This window comes from Felis catus, chromosome B1, assembly GCF_018350175.1.
Source record: "Felis catus isolate Fca126 chromosome B1, F.catus_Fca126_mat1.0, whole genome shotgun sequence".
Lineage (NCBI taxonomy): Eukaryota > Metazoa > Chordata > Mammalia > Carnivora > Felidae > Felis > Felis catus.
In genome coordinates this window covers 176,261,319-176,279,925 of record NC_058371.1, presented here as the reverse complement: position 1 = coordinate 176,279,925, position 18,607 = coordinate 176,261,319, and the positions used below count along the sequence as shown (strand labels likewise).

Below are 18,607 nucleotides of genomic sequence, written 5' to 3'. Positions count from 1 at the left end.
TTACGTTTGTTTTAAATTCTCATCAGCATTTGGTAGTGCGATTTTTTCTTTAGCTATTCTAATAGGTGTTGTTACTCATTTTGATAAGCATATTTTTTTTTAAATTATGATATTCCATCCACCAAATTATATTGGTGAACTTTCTCTATAATTATGACTATATGTAATTAATGTTCAAAGAGGTACTTTCAAAGTTTTTTTTTAATGCTTCCATTAATATAAATTGAACATTATTTTAAATTTGAGACACAGTAGAACAAATGCATGTAATGGAGGAAATTATTTATTTATTTTTGCTACTCAGAAAGTTTATTAATTTAACCATTTCAATATATATTCCTTATGTGCCTTGTAAAAACTTATCAAATTTGAGAAAATGACAAAAGAGAAAAAAATTACTGAAAAAAGAATAAGAGGTATACAAAAGGGATACATATTTTTCATACTCTTAACTTTGTTTCATCATATGGAAGTGGTTTAGTAAGTAAGTCCATGTCTGTGTAATTTTTTAACAAATAAAAGATTTCTCTGCAATATAATAAATAAAATGATATAATTGAAGTTTGAAGAAATGTCAAACTTCTCGTACAATGGGTTGCCAGAGTATCCTCATAATCCTACAGTGCCCAACCCTTGCTACGCTACTTTTGATTAATGCAACTAAGGTAAAATGTTGTGTGCCACTGAATCCTATGATTACTGAAAGAAATCTGGTCTAGAAGATTTAGGAGGGTCTGGGAAGTCATTTCTGAGTAAATGCAATGGAACAAAAGAATGCTCCAAGAATAGAAAACTATTCTTGTTTTCTTGTGCTATTTCTATAAGACAAAACACTACCAAAAACTTCATAATAGTTGCCATTTTTCTCCATTCCCTCTTTTTTAAGTTACTGACAACATAAATTTTTGGACTGTTAGAATAATTTATTTAAATGCCATGATTTAAATACTATCAAATAATTCAACAGTCTGATTTAATTTTCTTAATGTTTATTTATGTTTTGAGAGAGAGAGAGATTGAGAGAGCACACACATGAGAGTGGGGGAGGGAGACACAGAGAGAGGGAGACACAGAATCCAAAGCAGGCTCCAGGCTCTGAGCTGTCAGCACAGAGCCCAATGTGGGGCTCAAACTCACAAGCTGCAAGATCATACCTGAGCTGAAGTTGGACCTTCAACCAACTGAGCCAGCCACTCTCTGATTTACCAGTATGTGATATGTCCAAGATCTCCAGCACCCTTTTCAGAAAACTCACTTTAACAGCTCTTACAATGCCTATGAACGACCCTGGGGTTTTAGAATAAAGACTATGATTCAATCCAGAGAGTCTACATCTCTACCCAACTCTTAAGTGGTGCCAAAGCTTCTTGTCCATGGACCAAGCTTTGAGTAGCAAAGTATTAGATCCCTACATTTCTTTATAATTCTCTCTTTCCTCTTGGATTGTTATATTTTTTCATTTCTAGTGGGTGATTCCTATCAACACAGAAGCATGATGCTATTCTCTTCTCTAAATTAGAATTTCACACCTCAACTTAATTTAAACCATTCTTATCAAAGTTGGCAGTGGTGTGCTTGTCTTCAATTGAGTCTTCAATTCTCTCTCATCCTACTTGATCTCTCATATGCACTAAGTTGGACACTATTTCTCCTACAAAGGCTTTTGTCACTTGGTCTCAAGCAGTCTCCTGTTTTTTTCTTTCTTCTTCATTGGCTTGTCCTCAGATTTCCTTGCTTATTCATTTTCAGCTCCCCAACTAGTAAATGCTGGAAAGCTCCAGAGTCCAATCCTTAACACGCTTCTTTAGCCACACATACTCATCCAGTTCCACTGATTTAAACACCATCTATTTCACAAATGCATACCTCCTGGCAAGGCTTCTCAGAACTCATAACATGAATACCCTATACCCTCCTTAACATTTCCACTTCTAACAGACAAACTGGAAGTAAGGTTAAAAAAATACATAGTGACCACCAATCCCTGCTTCTCGCTTCCTCCACTGCACAACTTCTCCTCTTCCACTTCTTTCGTTTGCTCATTCTAAAACACCTAGAAGTCAGCTTTAAATCCCTTCAGCTTTCCCCATCCACCTTCCTTTGTGAATCAATACATTTGGACACACTTTCCTATCCTACCAGCAATACTGATGATCTTTATTATCAGGCACCCTCAGGCCTCAGGTCTCTAGCCTGCAAAGCTTTTTCACACAACTGTGCATGACTTCTTCAGTTTTCTGCTTAAATATCATGTACTAAATTCGATCTTTCCTTATTTCTAAATTAAAATTGCAACATATCCTCTTCTCACATACCCAGACTCCATATATTCTTTTCCTGTTTTATTTTCCTTTGTAGCTCTTATCACCATATGACATATTACAGGTGATTTTACTTCTTCATTTTCTTTGTTTTTTTGTTTTTTTTGTTTTTTAATTTACTATGTCTTTCCATCTAGAATGTAACCTCTATAAGAACAGGACTTTTTACCTTTTTTTTTTCCCCACATCTTTATCTCTTAAAATGGCATATAGTAAACATTCAATAACTAATTGTTCAATAAATAAATGAAGATAGTAAGGGAAGGTAACTGGTAAGTGCTTAAAGTTTAAATGAAAGTATGCCATCATAATATTGATTTGTATAATATACTCATTTCTTGTAATACAAAGATTTAATAATTTTTAAATAGAGAGAAAATTAGTATTAAGGTCATAGACAATACTAAAAAGGAATAATAATTCTTAAACAACTATGGCAGAATGTTATTCAGTATGGAAACTGAATACCACTGTGGTCTACAAGTATGTAGCACTCAAAATCATATTTGACAGATACTCTCACCTGGAAATCTATCCTCAGAGAATAACCACATCTATTTATTAACATATGTATGATATTATGCTTATCAAAACATGAAGTGAAGTAGGAATCAACTGGAAACGATGTAAACATTCCTCAAAAGAGAAGTGAGAAAATAACTGATGTTTTATGTATATTATGAATACCATGCCAGTTATTAAAAGAAAGAGTAAAACCTACATGAGCTGATAGGAAAAATCCACAACGTGGCTACACAGAGAAGAAAAACTAAAATAAATATAAAAGCATAGTATGATTCAATCTCCATTAAAATGAAATATCTGTGCAATATGTGTGCATGTGTGTATATAAATCTGTAAAAATGTTAGCCATTTCTATTTCTATAGAGAAGTTAGGAATGTGACAGACCAGGGTCATAAAAAGTGTTAAATTTTTATTCTATACAATTATGTATCGAATGAATCTTTTACAGCGAAATTTCATTCACATATTAATTTTGCATTTCTTTTTAAAAAGAGCAGAAAATGTCAACCGAGGTTCAACATGTCAGAAATATTTAAATTTTAATAAAATTAAAGAATAATAAGTGCTTCCATAAAAAGTAATACATATCTAAGACTCAGAAAGAAAGGTCTCTTTCAGTGTCTAGATGTTACTTATTTTTTATGTGAATACTTAAAAACTTTAAGAAGTCTAGAGGAAAACATGCAAGAAGCTATCATTATCAATTTTGTTATTGGCTACAAAGTCTACCAAATTTTATTCTTATCCTTTCACAATTCCCTATTATGTATACATACATAGATAGCTTTGTCTTTTAGTTTATTAATTTTTTCCCATCCTTTTTTCTTGTCTTCATTAGTATAGGTGCACTCCTCCTTTAAAAGCAATCTCTTTCTCAGTAGCAATCACAAGTAAGTAATCTTAACAGCAAATAAGGGAGTGGTGTTAATGAACTCAAAATAGCACTTATATGACTTCCCAAAGAACATAACACTATACCAACCTAACATCTCTGAAGAAAACTTACCCCAATAGTGTGAAAACATTTTGAAGAGCTATGACTTTCCTAGTTTTTAATATAATGGCTTCCAGGTGACTTCCTGCTGGAGAATACTTATCACAGAGGTTAAATTTGAAATATCATTCAGAGTCTACAAATATCTGTGAATATTAATGTATATTATTGACAATTTAATATTTAAAAGTAATTATTTTTACCTATTCTCAATAATGCATGGTCTATTGAAACAAACCACGTCTCTCAAGAGACTGTATACATTGAAAAAAAATACATGACATTCAAAATCACACTAGGTTTAAAATATTAATCTAGTACAAAGAGTACAAATAAATTTCAAAAACATCTTTAATTATAAATTGTAAGACTAAAAAGATTTGTGGCAAAAATATAAGGAAACTCTATTAGTAACGTTATTTACCCATCATACAACTCTCTATGACACTTAAGACCCAATATGGCAGTGAGTATAACAGTAAATAGATATTGTAGTCAGTGTAACGACTTCCCAAAGGTATCAGTGCCTCCACTGACAGAACAAAAGGGACTTTGCAAATATAATACATGTTAAGGAACTTGAAATGGAAAGATCATCTTGGATTATCTACATGGATCCAATCCAATCAAATGAGTCCTAAAAGGCATAGAACCTTTCCTGGATGCAGTCAGAGGGAAAATGACTACCGAAGAAAGAAAAGAAACACACAACATAACTGCATTCCTTTTAAAGAAGGAAAAGGGGGCCACCAGCCAGCCAGAATGTGAGCAACCTCCACAAGCTGGAAAAGGGAGAGAAAACAGATTTTCCCATGGAGCCTCCAATAAGGAATGTAGCCCTACGAACATCTTTATTTTAGCTCAGTGTGTCTTGTGTTGGACTTCTGATCTACAGAAATTTGAAATATGAAATTTATGTTTGTCACTAAGTTTGTGGTAAATTGTTACAGCAACAATAGATAATTAATACATCATAATACAATAATAATATATGTCCACTCTTAACTATATTACATAGTATAATAGTAACGTGTCAGTAATATGTTAGTATCAAAAATAAAAATGATAAGGGAAGGAGGAAGAAAAGAATAAAAACTAATATTACATTTACTGAATGGTTACTAGGCACCAGGGATTTTTCTGAGTCTTTCCCATAAGTGATCCTAATACCAATACTTGGAGGTGATTTTCTTATGAAATATTGTCTCTCTGAGGCACAAAGATACTGTGTAGCTTGCAAAAGAACACATTTCCAGAGAGTAGTACAATTGGAATTCAAAATCAGGCACCAAACCGTGATAGTTAGAAATATGTCTTAAAAGTAAAATTTTGGCAGACAAAAGGTAAAATGGAATTCCACACAAAGCTTCTAAAATCCTTTGAAAAATTCTACTTCTTGGTGATTTAAAAAATTCTCTTTAATGCAATGAAATTAAATTAGGGCCTGACCCAAAGATACCCCAACTACTGTGTTTGGTGGGGGAGAGAGAGGTGAAATAAACAGATGTGGACACTATACTCCCCTATTAGAGTAGAATCTCTAGCAAAGGAAAGGAGCAATGCAGAATTAAATTGACATGTGCATTTAACATGACTAACAGTGGGGGGTTAAATAATTGGGTGTTAAAATGTGAGATAGTAGAGACTGTTTAAGGAAGTTATCTTTTTCTGGATTGGATGCTTGGCAAACGTTAGCAATGGTTGGATGCTAATGACACTAAAGGTGAAAAAATGGAATCAAGAGTAGAGGTACTAAAAAGTTTGTATGCATTAAACTTAAACTTGAGGTCCTGTGATCTACATAAGTAAATTGTGAAGTAGGTAAATAAATAAATAAATATATATATATATATACACACATGTATATATATACACATATATACATATACATATATATATATTTTTTTTCAAAATAGATATAATCATTTCAAATAAAGATCATTATTTGAAAATGATTCCCCAAATCCCCTAAAGAGAGAAGGAGAGGAGAGTAGAAGGGTGGTGTAAAGACTGAATAACACCATTTTTGGAGGTTGAAGAGTGGAAGACTACAGAAATGTGGAATGTGGCTGGAAAACCACAGAAGAGTGGGAGCAAGCCATGCAAGAGAAAAGTAATTTCTTGAGGGAATAATTAATTCAGTTAAGAGCTACTGAAATATGTGAATTTAAGGCAGTACATACAGCCATATATTGGTGACTGGATTCTACGGAAGGACAGTCTGAAGGGAGTGATGGAACCATCATCAAGACTTTGTGATGCCTGCAGTATACAAGGGTGATACAAGAAATAGAAAACACATATATAAAAGAAATTTAAGGGGATGAAATTAAATGAATGAATGAAATGGAGCAGTTGTCGTAGAAGAATATGGGATCAAAAGAGTTTCACTTTATTGTGTTTCCTTTTGAAAATAAAGGAGTTCTGTTTTGAGGCTACTGATAGAAATCCTGCAGAAATAGGAAACTTATAGTACAAATGAGAAAATACCTGAAAAAAAGAAACCCTTGAGACTGTTAAGTGGGAGAAACATTTGTGGACAAGTTGACAGTTGACACGAGAAGAAACTTCCCTTCCTTCTAGAAATTGAGGAGAAGGAATCAATAACGGATACGAGAAGAGTAAATGTGTTGATGGGATAAGGAAGATTTCCTAGTCTATTCCTAAAAGGATTGGCAAGCAGGAGGAAATGTGAAAGGTAAATAGATCGCTGTGGAAATGTGAAAAGAGGATCAGAATGGAACGAAGGAATGGAGTTTAGTGGGGGCATCAACTGGGACAAGCCATGAGAGAAGATGGCTGTTAAACAGGCGTGAGGGAGTTCCTAGAACTTCCTTCTTTCTTGAGACGATTGCCAATGCAGAGTTAAACTGCTGGACATGGCACTTTCAGAAACGTGTTCCATAGTGTTTGAAATATCCCCTTCCAAGTGGCAACTAACTTGGGAGCTTCATACTAAAAGGACATTCAGTTACTCTAGACTTCTAAGTGAGCATAACTTAGTATAAATATGCATTATTTTCACCATCAGTTGAGATGGTCAAAATGAATGAAAATACTGTGCTACTCACTTGGAGAAGGAAGTACTGTTTGCAAGAAGAAATTTCTTGGTGGGCTCTTTTTGGAATCCTCAAATTACCTGGAAGAAGGAGAAATGGCAAAACAAAACTTTTTCCCATTCCTTTGAAGTCTAATCCAGGAAGAAAATAATTACAGGTACTTATGTAGTATAATTCACAAATTGTAAATCCATGATATAACATGCTAATGTGATAAGGTGGAAATCAAGTTCTGTATGATATAGCAAGCACTGAAGATTTGGACTCAGTATTGCTTGGAAATTAGTAACGTTTATACCTTTTGTCAGTATTTCTATATCCTGTATCTTTTAAACTATATTCTTTAGAATTATAACTCGTACTAGAAAACGCTAAATAAGATTCTAATTAACAAAACAGTTATTTTATTAGAGCACATCATACTATTTTACCTTTCTGAGAGTTCTCAGGGCATGAATGTGAAACCCCACCTGAACTCCTATTTCTCTCTAGCAAACATTAAAACATCTTGCTATTCATCAGGTGTATAGTTCCAGTCTGGTGTCAATTGATTCATCAATTGTAAGGTCATACCTTACTGTTTTCATTATTCTCATAGCTACCCTTGAAATTCAGGAGGTGGCAGACAAGTTAGAAATCAATGAACTAAATTCTTATTTTTCAAAAGGAACTTTTTTTCTTCTTCTTCATAACAAAAGACAGTTGTGTCCATGGTTTCAGAATCTGTCTTCTTGATTCTATCCTCAGATTCACATAAACCATGGGAGATCGTTTTTTAAATTATTTTTACACGAAAAGGATCTTTACTATATACACCAATTCCTCCATTTTATATCTAATTAAAGAAGGAGTTTAAAAGGTGTTTGAAGTTTCTCCCATATTTTCAAGTATTTCCACTTAAGAAGACAGACAAGTCAGAAATGGGAGCAATCCAGACCTGTTGAAATTATTCAGATCCATTTTATTAAACTGGCTTCACAAGTTTTTTTTTTCTCCTTTTCAACAAATAAGATACTTGGTTGCAAGTGAAACTGGGTTAGTTTTCTTCAAGTGTCTTGATTCCCTTTAACTGACTCACTTCAAATTGTGGTACTTGGAACAATTAAGAAAATGGAAAGAATGGAAAAGTTCTGATTTCAAAAGAAAGTGACAGAGAGCAAAACAATTAAATATTTGGAAACTGGAATGTTCTTCTTAAAGATGTAAAAAAGTAATTTTGATGGTGGAAATAAAGCATTTAATGATATAGTACCTATTTTTTCCTAAGACTAAGTTACTCATTGTCCAATATAATTCCAAATGAAAACGAAAGTCCCCTTTACATTTTGTGGCAAGATATTTCACATTGTCCCATTCTCATTCTTTTTAGGATGATACTAGGGAATTTTATTTTATTTTTTTAATTTAATTTTTTTTTTTAATTTTTGAGAGAGAGAGACAGAGACAGAGAGAGACAGAGTGTGAGTCGGGGAGGGGCAGAGAGAGAGGGAGACACAGAATCTGAAGCAGGCTCCAGGATCTGAGCTGTCAGCACAGAGCCCAACGCGGGTCTTGAACTCACAAACTGTAAGATCATGACCTGAGCTGAAGTCGGATTCTTAACCAGCTGAGCCACCCAGGCATCTCGATACTAGGTTATTTTAATGTTCCAGCTTTTATTTTATTATTTTATTATTTTTTCATAAGAGTGTACTTTTAAATCTGTCTGAAGAAAATCTATATCTGTCTGCCAGATGTTTTGGTGTTGAGTGCTGTCGACTGAATGTGTCCTCTCAAAATTCATATGTTGAAGTCCTAACTTCCCCTTGCAATTTGGAAATAGGGTATTGGTAGATAAAGTTTCAATTAGGTAACGAGGGTGGGGCCCTCAGGATGGGATTAATGTCCTTATAAGAAGAGACCCCAGAGAGCTTACTTTTTCTCTATCTCTTTCAGAAACGTGTTCTATAGTGTTTCTTACTTTTTCTGTCTCTGCCACGTGAAGACACAGCAAGAAGGCAGCCATGCTTCCTCACCAGAACCAGACCATGCTACCACTCTGAATGTAGACTTCTGGCCTCCAGAAATGTGAGACAATAAATTTCTGGTTTTCACGCTACCCAGTTTATGCAATTTTGCCATGACAGCCCAAGGTAAGACACTGAACATGCTTTCTTATTTTTTCTTAGGAGTGTCCAGTTTGAAATGTGCCAAAATCTCATAAAAGTTGTCTGTGATACATCAGTAAAGGCTGGACTCAAGACCCAAAAACTCTATCACAGATAGTTCTTCTCAGTAATTGCGTAAAAGCAACAGAGCTACTGGACCAGAAGACCCATTGTTAAATAAACCACGGGCATCTCAATAATAACTGGCATGGACAAAAATCTAGTGACTGGAGGATTCTCCTGCAATGCATATCCGAGGTATTGAACCTAGACCCGATAATGTCTGTTACTTAGGTTTTTACTGTTCTACCAGAGTATGAGTCTAGGAACATCTCTGACATACAAACTAAAGAAACTAGACTTTTCTGGTGCTCTTAAATTTATGAACTGTGATTCATATCATTCATATATTAGATTAGTTACAATACATTTTTATTAAAGAAATTCTATCCATTGGATTTATTATAAGCCCATTGAATATGGTAAGTGGGAAATGATAGACATGCAAGCATTTTGTGGATAATGTTAAATCAGATACTATAAAAACAATAATCAAAAACCAAACTCTTGAGAGAACAAACTGATGATTACCAGAGGGAAGGTGGGTGATGGGATGAGTAAAACAGGTGAAAGGGATTACAAGTACACTTAATTTGACACTACTGAATAATGTATAGAGGGTTGTTGAATCACTATATTGTACACCTGAAACTAACATAGCACTGTATGTTAACTATACTGAAATAAAAATAAAAATAATAAAGTGATTAAGCAACTAACCCTTTTATATTCACACATATATTTTAGTGTTTTGGTGTAATATTTGTATTATGTGTAATAGTGGCTTTAACCAGTAAATTTAGAGTATTTAAAATTAGTGTAGAAGAGAATCAAGTAACAAAAAATACACAGTTAAATTTTGCCATTAAAAAAAAAAAACAGTAGGGGCGCCTGGGTGGTGCAGTCGGTTAAGCATCCGACTTCAGCTCAGGTCACGATCTCGCGGTCCGTGAGTTCGAGCCCCGCATCGGGCTCTGAGCTGATGGCTCAGAGCCTGGAGCCTGCTTCAGATTCTGTGTCTCCCTCTCTCTCTGCCCCTCCCCCATTCATGCTCTGTCTCTCTCTGTCTCAAAAATAAATAAACGTTAAAAAAAATAAAAAAACAGTAAAAATACATTATTCCATAAGCCCTGAGATCAATATACATAAAGTCAAATTTTCCAACGATACTGGCTAAGCTATATTTAATAATAATTTAGATTTATTAGGACATTCTATTTCCAGAGAGTTCTCTCCATGGTGTCATGTGTGGTCATAAACATACACATATATTCACGAATGGTGTCTATACATTCATCCATATATGTATGTATATGCATGTCTATGCCCATAACACTTTATAATTGTATATAAAAATCTAAAAATACTGAGTAAGACAGTGCAATCATTATAACTATTTCCACTGAAAAATGCAAAGAAGTTAACATACCTGCAGAAGTTCACAGAAATGGGAGTCATGCCCTGCTTATTTTAGCAGATATCTCCTTAACTAACTAACTTGTATGAAGTCATTTAACAGACTTTGTGATGTATTGCCCACATATATAAAATAAGCTATATGATTTTTGGCATCACTTCTTTCTTTAAAATTACACATTCGTATAGTGGAGTTGAAGACAACTTCAAAATAAATGCCTCCAATTTTCCTCTATTTGTACAGTGCATCACACATCTTGTCTCACGTGGTATGTTTTCTATCTTCAATTTTTTTTTAAATATGTCTTTGAGTTCCCCTTTGTAGTCATAATGCTCTCAAAATCCACACAAGGAAATAATAAAACATTCTTGTGCATGTTAACAAGAAGAGTCAAAATAGTTCATGTAATATCTCACTAGCCATTTATAAATAACCAAACAATAGCATATCCAGTATGCATTCTCAGGAGACAAACACAGCATGGTCCTCAATAACTAAAAAAGACTTTCAGGGCTTAAGTTATCATCTTTCATTCTCATGTATTGTATATTCAGCCACACAACTCAAAAAAGTAGACAAACCTAATTTTCTAAAAAGCTAGAGGTGGTTTTTTGGTGCAACAACGAAAGGCAGATTTGCCGGTGGGATGTCTGACTCCAGTGAGTTTAGCGTCATACCAACAAGGCAGCAGATACAATGAAAGACATTCTGGCCAAACGATTCCTTTTTACATCCATAATAGTATTTTTTAGTCAAGGTAAATATCATTCAAGATCTTTTATCTGTTTGCCAGCCCGTATATTAAAATGTAGACCTCAATCTCGGTCAAGCTTTGAAGTAATTAGAGGTAAGCAGAATTATCTGAGGTAGGTGATTAAATAATGGCATTAGGAAAGTGTTGGTTACTTTAAAAAGGTGTAATGAATATCATGAGCAGAAACTTCATTTTAAATCTGAAATCATTAAAATGTTGCCTAAGGCCATGTGTCTAGTTGCACAGTTTGAAACAAAAGCTGGCACTCATTAAATTGTCACCACAAAAAAGCTATAAAAATAATTCTTTAAAATATGATAGTGGTAGCAAAGATAATATGGGAACCTAGAGTGTCAAAACTTTGTTATAGGATCAACTGTCCCCTCAGGATTTTATAGCCAGGAGCTTCCATTTGAGATTACCATGGATCCATATGCTACTGAACATTAGTGCAACCATATGACAATCTGAGAAATAGTTATATATTATACTTATGTGTTATATTAGCTAGCTGGTCAAATAACAAACATATCCACTCAAAATATAACATTAGTATTCAAGAATTTTGAAATAAGCTTTTAAAGAAGACTGAAGTCATCTCTGCTATAATTTGCATGTAGCATTCAATAGAAAGACTAAGAATAATGTCTCATTTAAGAAAGGAGATACAACTTATAGTTTAAACATTTTGATAACACAGAGCTTGGGGAAAAGTATTTTACTTTTCTACTCATCACACCCAGGAAAAAGATAGCAATATTTATCACAAGAGGAAATAGAAGATGTGCTCTACAGGACAGTATAATAGGTGTATCACAGGTAAATAGAAAAAATGAGGCTTCGTCTGCACAGCAGCATAAAATTCGACATAGATGTATTGCGTATATACTACACTTGTTCTAGATGAGAAAGATGCAGCAGTAAGCAAAATTGATAATGAACTAGAAAAACTATGAACTATTTTAGGAAAAGATAAGCATTATGAAGAAAAATAAAGCAGGTAAGAGAAGTACTAGTTTTCCATTGCGTGCTCATGAAATCTCACAGATAAAAAAGTGGAGCAAAATATGGAGGAGAAAAAGAAGGGCAACCACGTTGATACCTAAAGAGTGTTCTAGGGAAAAGGAGATACAAAGGTTCTTATGTTTTTCCTTTGGGGACTGCCAGCCACCTGATTTGTGAATAATTATGTTTGTGTAAATATACAGCTTTTTAAAGAAATGATTACTAAGTATACTTTTCAGTAGGGCATCCTTAAAAGTGAGCCATTTTTACATGGGAATTTGGTAATATTATTTATCAGCATCTAAGATTATTTCACAATATGTACATATATTGAATCATTGTTTTACACCTAAAACTAATATGTTATATTCCCATTGTATCTCAATGTAAAAACAACAACAAGAACATCAACAAAAACTGAATAAAACCTATTCTTAAATTAATAGGTTATAACATAAATGAGTCATATGTAAATATGTTAATTTGATTTTTTATATTATTGTACAAATTATAGTTATTATTCAAGATTATTTAAGATAATGTTTCATATACCATGCAATTCACATGTATCCTATACACTCTTCCATAATAGCATTTGATACACGGTGTTCATTTGTAGGACTACTTCTCTGGATCCTTGTAATTTTACTCACATATATATATATATATATATATATATATATATATATATATATAAAACTATATATATATATAAAGTTATTTTATATAAGCATATTTATTTATATATATATTTTGAGTAATATATATTTGAGCAATACATATACAACATATGTTTCATCATTCTATTCTAAGCTTCTAGTAAAGCTAACACAAAAGCAGGTAGTGAATAAATATTTGTCAAGTAAACAGATACATAAGTGGATAGATGAATACATGAATGTATGAATAAAGGAATAGATTAACTAATGATTTGAACTGCCATGCAGAGTGCCCCAGAAAAAAACAAACTGCATATGTATATTTTGTATGTATTCTGGAAAGCTTAACCATGATTGTATATCCAGAATAATAAACTATGTAATAATTTACCTAATAGCACTACATTTTATAGAAGCAAATGATAGAATACTATCATTTTTGAAGTTGTACTAATTAGGGAAACATATTATTTTTCAAAACAGTGCACTAAATGAAAAAATGGAAATTGTCACAACTGAATTTAGTACATTCTATTTCCACTTTATAGATGCCAGCAAAAATGGTGAAGTAAGGATCCCACCAAATTCTCTCCTCCATAAAAGCAAGAAAACTAGCAGGAATTGTCATCATCAACTTTTTCAGAGCTCTGGAAATTAACCAAAGGCTTGCAACAATCCAGGAGTGTTTATTCAAGAAAAATAACTGAATCTTGGCAATAACTGTGAACTTTATTGTATTGTAACTTGTCCTGGTCCCATTCTCCATCCTACAGCTGCAAGTGAGCCTTGAAAAATAACAATCTACGTTCATGGTGAAAACCAGCGGCCTTAAGGACATTGGAAGGAGATGTATAAGGCTGAAGCTCCCTCAAAGCTCTTTCCAAGAGAACTGTCTTTATTTTACTGATCTGGTGGTTTTCCTGGAAGACACTAGTTACAAGACTCTTTGTATTGAACTGACTTAGAGCTCACTCTACGTGAAAGCTATTTCCTCAGGGGCATTTTTGAAAACAATTAGAGACAATTGTTAAACTTCACAGTTTAAGACTGTGAATAAGAGTTGGAACAAACAATTGACTAACCAAAACCCTTTAAAGGAAAATCAGGGTAATGAAGTGTTCACAGGGGTTTCATGAAGTTCTATAATTCCTCGGATCTAGGATACAGAAAGCTTTTTGCCTACACAGAGCTATACACAAATTAGGGAAGATCTGAGAAGGCCCTAATCTTTTTACTTTACAGGTAAACTTTAGGGTACACCTGAGTAAGAAGTCAAATCTAAGCCAGGGTTGTCAAAGTCAGGCTGAGCATTGAAGACATGACCTATGATGAGGAGAACAGAGGCAAAAGAAGTGTAGACAAAATTAAATTTCCTTACAAGTTGAAGCCCATTGGTAAATACCTGAGGCAGGCAGAGTATGATTTTCTCAAGGAATTCACAACTGCCTTAATGTTAATGCTTTGCTGGAGACAAAAAAGCAACCTTACCTTGACAATAGTTAAGGATCCTGTAAGTCTTCTTTAACATATGAAAGTGCTTTTAAAGACTTCCTTTATCTCTACCCACCAACATATAAGTATATAATCAATCACTCCTCATAATCACAGGGCAGTTCTTTCTGCCCAAGGGTCCTGTCCTTGTGCTTTAATACATCTTTTTCACCTGAAAATATCTCAAGAATTCTTTCTTGACCATTCACTCCCAGTCCACGTCACATCAACCTACATTCACACAGAATTTGTCCACAAAGTTTGGGGAAATTATTGGTTTCAGTTAAAAAACCTCTCTGTCCAATCATTAGCTAACCACTAAATTAACTAAACAGAGACCTCAGTTAACACACATGAGAAGGAATACAGACTTGACAGCATCATTATGGAAAAGTCACTAGACCAAACAAAGAAACAACAAAGCAAACCTATAATAAACAGCAATAGAAAAAATCCTTGGGGAGATGATGCTAACGTTTATATTATTTAAAATGTTTATTTTCAACCAAAAAATTATGACACATGTAAAACCAACAAGAAAATATGGCCAATATACACAAGAACTTATTCCATAGAAACTGTCCCTGAGGAGATGCAGATGTGGAACTTAATAAACAAAGGCTTTAAATCAGTTATTTTAAATATGTTCGAAGAACTAACAAAAGCAATGCTTACTGAACAAAGGAAAAAAAAAAACAGACAAACCAAAAAAAAAAAAAAACCCTCTTACATATAGGGAACAAAATGTTGGTTTCTAGAGGGGAGGTGGGTGGGGAATGGGTGAAAAGGCAAAGGGGATTAAGAGTACATTTATCAGGATGAGCCCTGAGTAATGTGTAGGATTGTTGAATCTTTATATTGTACACCTGGAACTAACATAACATTGTATGTTAATTATACTTAACTTAAAAAATTAAAAACAATGTCTACTGAATTAAAAAAAAAAGTATGGGAACAGTGTTTCAACAAACAAATATCAAGAAAAATATAGAAATTAAAAAACAGAAATTCTGGAGTTGAAAATTCCAATAACTACAATGAAAAATTCACTAAAGGAGGTCAACTGAAAATTTGAGCAGGCAGGGAAAAAAAAATATCAGTGGAGTTGATGATAGCTCAATTGAAATTATTCATTCTGAAAATTGGAAAATACTAAGCAATCCACAAAAAACAGAGCTACCAAATGAGTTCAGCAATTTCCCAGAATATATCAGTATACTAAAACTAGTTGTATTTCTACACATTACCCATAAATAATTGAAATTAAAACTGATAATTCTATTTATGCCATCAAAATAATTACATACTCAGGAATAAGTAAATCAAATTAAGCATTTACTTATAAGCTTAAAACTACAAAACATCATTGAAAGAAATGAAAGAACATGTAATGAAATGGGGAGACTTACCACATTTATGACTGGAAAACTTCATATTGTTTAATGGCAAGATAATCCCCCAAACTGTTCTACAAATTTAATATAATGTGATACTAGATTGAGGATAAACACATAGACCAATGAAGTAAAATTGAAAGTCCAGAAATAAACACTTACATTCATAGGCAATGAGTTTTCAAAAAAGGTGCCAAGATAACTCAATGGGGAATAGAGTTATGTTTTCAACAAATGACATTGGGACAACTGGATATCCATATGCAAGTAATAAATTTTGACTCTTATAGCACACCATGTAATAAATTAACTAAAAATGATTATCAGTAGGGATTTGCAGTGGGGAGGGAGATATATAGGCAGAGTACAGAGAAATCTTAGGTCAGTGAAATTACTCTGTATAATATTATAATAATGGACACAAATATTATATATTTGTCCAAATCCACAGAATGGACAGGAAGAGTGAATTCGAAGGTAAACTATGGATTTGGGTGATAAAGATGTGTCAATATAACAAAATGTACCATTGAAGTAAGTGATGCTGAAAATAGAGGAGGCTAATACAGGGGGTATATGGGAAATCTCTCCTTCCTTCCTTCCTTCCTTCCTTCCTTCCTTCCTTCTTTCCTTTTTCTTTCTTTCTTTCTTTCTTTCTTTCTTTCTTTCTTTCTTTCTTTCTTTCTTTCTTTCTTTCTTGCTAGAAACCTAAAATTTCTCTAAAATTGTCTTAAAATGAGATTACATATAACATATGATGCTACTTCTTTTTGTTTGCTTGTTTCTAAGGAATAAAACCATACACAATTTTAGAAACGTTGGAATTTGTTTTTCCCCTTTATTAATTACCTGTGGAAACTTGAAAATTTCTAGCAATCTCCTTGGGATTCATTATTTTCACAGAAAAGAAAAAGTGAATTCAAATGTCTAAAAATTATCTCAGACCAAATAATATCTTTGTTCTGTCTTTCCTCAGAGCAATCACAAATATGTATGTTTTTCTGTTTTTGTTTGTTTATTGTTGTTTTGCTTTGTTTTTTTGGCCTTTTAAGGAAGCTTGACTGCATTCTCCTACAAATGGACAGTAAAAGTTTGTATGGAGGTTCTAACAGAAGTGCAGTTACTAATACACCCTTGACCAAAGATTGATTCTCCTCTACTGGGGGACGTTGTCCTCTTTGGCCCAACATACAACTTCACCGGGAATACACATGAGCAGAGAGTAAAAGGGGACACCAGCCTAGCCAGCCAGATCAGCTGAATCAATCCTAGAGATCAATGGAGTGACAGATGTGACAGACTGCCCTCACATACAAGCCTCATTCTTTAAAAAGTCCCAGAATCCCAACCCCACCTATATAAACAAGGGAAAGATGATTTTTCATTCTTTTTGTTTCCTTTTTTTTTTTCCTGTCCTATTAGATGACCTTACCTCCTGTTTGACTTCACAAAGTTTGTGCTTCTTGGTGAGTATCCCATATTCTGGACTTCTTTTTTTTGCCATATCTTTCCCATTAATATGATATTGTTTTATGTCATATTCCCTATAATTAACTGAAATATTAATCATATGACTTCTATCTTAATGTCTAGCACACCAGAGTTGAACTTTTCTATGCATGTGTCTCTGATGTCATCCTTCCATGCCCTGTGGTGCCAAAATAGAACTCTTGAAATTCATATTTCCCCAAAATATCCATTATACATTTATGTTTCCTTTGTTCACGTTTCTCATACACCTGTCATGTGTTTCAATATGTCATGCTTTCACACTTTCAAGACTCAGCTGTAAGGTCTTTCCTCGTCTTCACAGATAGATATAAATGACATTGTATTTCTTAAATCCCACTTTATATAGTGGCATGTATTTTCGTGCCACTATAATATATTTTATAAACTTATCTCCCTGTGTTTAGATTCTAGACACTTGGTATTGGTATTGGGTCATGTAAATAGTTGGCTTCTTAGCACCTGGCATTAATAGACATATAGCAAATATGTTTATGTTTATGAATAAATGAAATAGTTAAATTAGAAAGCAATTGGGTATGCTAAGTTATTCTAAAGATATATTAATAATGTACCTAACCATTTATTTGTTGTTTATATTGCTATAGATACCTGTGAGGTGTAAAATGTGTGCTGTAATAGAATGGGAGGTGCTGAAGGTAAGTAAGAGGAAAGATCACAGGCTTACCTCTGAAGTGTTAATGACTTAAATAAGCATGAAAAATCAGGGAGAATCCATTGTCATGATAACAACTATGAAACATGTTACAGAAAAAAAAATATACCAGCACATGAACTCTAAGATTAGAAGGAAAAAACAATAATGGGAGAAGAATTTACAGCTTAATTGGGAATCTATTTTTAAGACAACTACTTTTGTCTAGCTAATATTAGACACAATCCATCATCTCTTGTGATCATTTCATATTGAATTTCAACTCTTAGATGTCAATGCATGCATTTTTCAAACTAGTTGGGAAGTAGCAAACAAAAGTGGCTTTGTTCTGTGTAAGAATATAACCACAGATATTCAATTAACAACCACCAGTTTTGCCACAAACACTGAAGAAATATCTACCTTCTGCACCCAGAGTATAATTTTGGGTAGCTCTGAAAAGACCAGTTGTACTATAACATAGAGTTTTTATGTTTCAGTGTATCTTCAAAATGCCCTTTCTTCAGGTGTCATCTGCTTTTTGATTTTTCTGCTGAAATAAAAACAGTTTTAGAGATCCTGATATCTCACATGTGTACATATTGACATTTCAAGT

General features: G+C 33.4%; 1 long non-coding RNA gene across 1 annotated transcript in view; it reads left to right on the top strand.

Moving 5' to 3' along the window:
- The window catches only part of LOC123385091, a 51,110-nt gene extending 35,962 nt beyond the window's left edge, over positions 1-15,148 (top strand). The window contains exons 2-4 of the long non-coding RNA XR_006597155.1: positions 8,836-8,967; positions 9,069-9,305; positions 13,491-15,148. This is a non-coding gene — a long non-coding RNA (uncharacterized LOC123385091). The remainder of the gene's footprint in view (positions 1-8,835; positions 8,968-9,068; positions 9,306-13,490) is intronic.
- The last annotated feature ends 3,459 nt before the right edge of the window (positions 15,149-18,607 follow it).